Consider the following 1,356-nt stretch of genomic DNA (forward strand, 5'->3'; position numbering starts at 1 on the left):
TTGATTTAAAAGTCTCAATTCTATTTATATCTATTATCTTCATCCTAGGTGATAAATTATATAAATTTAAGTTCATTAATATGCTTGAAAGTTTTTTATCATTACTTAATTTGATATTCATCTTAAAAATGATATGCATTGAATTCGACTCGATACAATTCGTAACGAGTCAAGCTGAATTGACCAAAACTTAACTCATTTTAAACGATAATAAATACCATGCAAATGAGTAATGATGGATAAAAATGAGTAAGGATAATAAATACCATGCAAATGAATAGACCTTTTAAATTGGTATAATGGACAAAAATCATGCAAATGATTTAATTTTAATATTCTAGGAATTAATATAATGAACAAAAAAACTCTGCAATGAGTTAATCTTTTAAATTTAAATTTAATATTTTATAAAATAATTTGGTGGACAACTATTATTTTGATACGTACTCGACCTTCATAAGTTAGTTGTCCTTATAAATACTTTTCTTTTGGTAGAGTTCCCACAAAAAAACAAAATGACCCCATGACCAAAGAAATTATGATAATTAGAAGGTCCAAGGTTCCATTTCATTATATAATAATTTTTATTCATTCTTTAATTAAAAAGGGTGGGTACAAGAACATCAACAATTATAGACACAAAGACATTTGTAGAACTTAGGTTCACCACTAATGCACACTCCATTGCCTTGATATTTTGTATAACAATCCTTTCGGCATGTTGGAAGATCGCAACCACTTGGATTCAACACGATCTGACATCTTTTTGTTTGAGCAACTACTTCAATTGTCATGAAAATACCTTAAAATCCAGTAACAAAGTTAGAATGGACAACAACAACCTAAATGAAAACGTAAGAAACAAGCCATTAAAATTTAAAAAACAAATGTTTCTCTATGATTACACATTACAAGTTTTGGTTTTATAAAACAAAGTATGATCACTTTTACAAATTAGATAAACATTAAGAAAATAGATATTATGGAACTATCTAGAGTAAACCTGCAAGCAAAAGGGAAAGGGTGAAAATTTGCATTGAAGTAAGCTTAGCCATCTCCCACAAACACTACACAACTTCAATAAAATTTCTTGGATCTTAATGTTTCTTTGCAGAATATAAGGATATAAGTGGGAGGTGATAACACTCATTTATATAGAAAATATAGTGAGAGAAAGGCTTGAAAACATCCATGAAATAATACTCTAATTCTTATTATAAGAGACTTTTAACTATATTATAGATACCAATAGAAATATTTACGTTTGTTGATTTTTTTCAAATATTATAACATTATAATCATAGTCTTATCTAATACTTTTCGTCAATTCATAGTTTCAATGACAAAAAAATAAAG

At 27.1% G+C, this 1,356-nt stretch overlaps 1 long non-coding RNA gene across 1 annotated transcript; it reads right to left on the reverse strand.

Annotated features, from left to right (window-relative positions):
* On the reverse strand, positions 547 to 1,144 carry LOC109342654. Its single transcript, XR_002107111.1, has 2 exons — positions 1,004 to 1,144; positions 547 to 802 (listed from the first exon to the last, which is right to left on the reverse strand). It is a non-coding gene; the product is annotated as an uncharacterized LOC109342654 (long non-coding RNA).

Source organism: Lupinus angustifolius, chromosome LG03, assembly GCF_001865875.1.
Source record: "Lupinus angustifolius cultivar Tanjil chromosome LG03, LupAngTanjil_v1.0, whole genome shotgun sequence".
Classification (NCBI taxonomy): Eukaryota; Viridiplantae; Streptophyta; class Magnoliopsida; order Fabales; family Fabaceae; genus Lupinus; species Lupinus angustifolius.